The 1,948-nt window shown below is 41.6% G+C and overlaps 1 protein-coding gene across 1 annotated transcript in view; it reads right to left on the reverse strand.

Annotated features, from left to right (window-relative positions):
• The window catches only part of LOC104496276 (germ cell-specific gene 1-like protein), a 22,672-nt gene that overhangs the window by 20,298 nt on the left and 426 nt on the right, over nucleotides 1-1,948 (reverse strand). The gene's annotated exons all lie outside the window — the stretch shown is intronic.

The raw sequence follows: 1,948 nt of genomic DNA on the forward strand, positions 1-1,948 counted from the left end.
GGCTGCCGTGGGCCTGGCTGGGCTGCCGTGGCATTATGCCGTGGGTGAGCTATAGCAAAACGAGTCTTTCGCTCATTGTGCAGCTCCACGCGCTTTTGGTTTGGTTTGGTGCTGATGCCACCCGTCGGTTTGGTCCGTTGTAGATAGGCTGTGCCAAGTTCTCTCATGGGACTTTTTGTTGTACTTTTAATGGTCACGTTTTGGGTAAAACGAGCTGGTGTAACTTAAATCAACAAATGCTGTATTTCCCAGATCATCTTTTCCTCTGACTGGCTGCTTAAGGGACAGAGGACAAAACACCTGTATGCCCACTGAGGGTCCAGGGCAACAGATGCCTGCAAGTGGAAAATCTTGATAATATGGTGGGCGGGAGTGACTGGAGTGAATGGGAGTGTGGAAACACTGACCATTTACAGCTGCCTTGAGATCATTAGCCTTGCAGGACCAGAGGAGTTTCTAGGTGCCAGTAATGAGAAAGCTTAAGGAGCTGAATTTGGAAAGACAATAAATTTTAAAGCGTTTTCGGATACCCTCACTAAAAATATTATTTATGGAATATATCACATTAAAATGCTTTATTATAAATATTACATGAGAGATGTAAGTTCTTTAATTTGTAGAAGGTTAAGAGGATGCCAAAATCACAGTGTTGTGGGGGTTTATAATGACTCGAAAGAGGTTAAGGCGCAGCAGTAGCTGGCCACACTGCTGGGATTATTTTTCCTAATCTTTAGATATTGAGCTATGAGAATACAAACGTTCCCTTTTGCTTCCAGGAGGGAACTCTAGCATGGATTTAATGAGAGGAGTGTTGCTCCAAGACAAAGTCCTCTTCATTACCTAATTTCTATTACCTGTGTCATTATAAATATGCTAAGCTTAAATAAATATGCTTTTCTTCTTTCCTCTGACACCTCTGTTGCTGAAAATAACAGCTAGCAGTGTTTTGAGGTTGTTTGGGGGGTTTTTTGCTTCTTCCTATTTTTCTATCCTTTTTCTCTGTAAAATGTTAAAGTTTATATTTGGAACATCATGGCAATGTACTTATACAGAGGGAAGGACAAAATAAAAATAGAAAGATGTGTAGGAAAGAAAATTTCATAATTCTTACAAAACTTTAAAACTGCAGTTAATGGTGAAGAGAAACAGCCTGGAAACAGTTGCTTGAATGCTGAAGAATTCCACGTAATTTGGTTTTGAAAATTGAACTGACTTTTTAAAAATTACACCCAAAGCTGAAAAATATGCTTTGGCAGTTTTAACCAGGTTTTTGGGGTTTTGGTATTTTTTTTTTGTCCTCTCAGCTCTACTTCTGATCTAAGTTTTATACCACTAACTGTATTTCACAAGTTGGAGCTCTCCCTGAATAGATAAACCCTTTCACTGAATGTACTCTGCCTGTTTTTAATCCCTTTCAGCTGGAAATACTGCAAAACGAAATGCACTTCTTCTGCAGCAGCTCTTTCTGCCAGAGAGGTCCGTGCAGGAGAGCTCGCAGCAGCCAGCGGTGGCTGTTTGCTTGTATAAACCCTGGGAAGTGGAAGTGAAGGGGCCCTTAGTTACATGGTTGGATTTGATAACTACTTCTAGAGAAATGAGTTCCTCAGATTCACACGCCGAAGGGCTTCAAGTACAGACCAAGCAAGAAAATAGCCTGAAACTGTTGTTTGGAAAGATGTAGCCATACCCAAATTACACCTGGAGCTGCTCCTAAGCGTGATGGCTAGAGCCCTTTCCATTCTCAGTTCTGCTAACGAACAAGATGTGCTTCTTTCTTTGGTTCACCTACTTTTAGGATTAACATGGAAAAAAGAATTTCCAACTCCGTTTTTCTTTTTCTGTTGGGTAATCAGTGTGATGGTGCTGCAAACGGAGGCTCAGGCTATGGCTTGGGTACTGGCTCTGCGGGCTGGAGGAAGGCTAATTACTGCATTCCCACTGTGAGAGC

This window comes from Buceros rhinoceros, unplaced genomic scaffold (assembly GCF_000710305.1).
Source record: "Buceros rhinoceros silvestris isolate BGI_N320 unplaced genomic scaffold, ASM71030v1 scaffold14297, whole genome shotgun sequence".
NCBI classification, from domain to species: Eukaryota; Metazoa; Chordata; class Aves; order Bucerotiformes; family Bucerotidae; genus Buceros; species Buceros rhinoceros.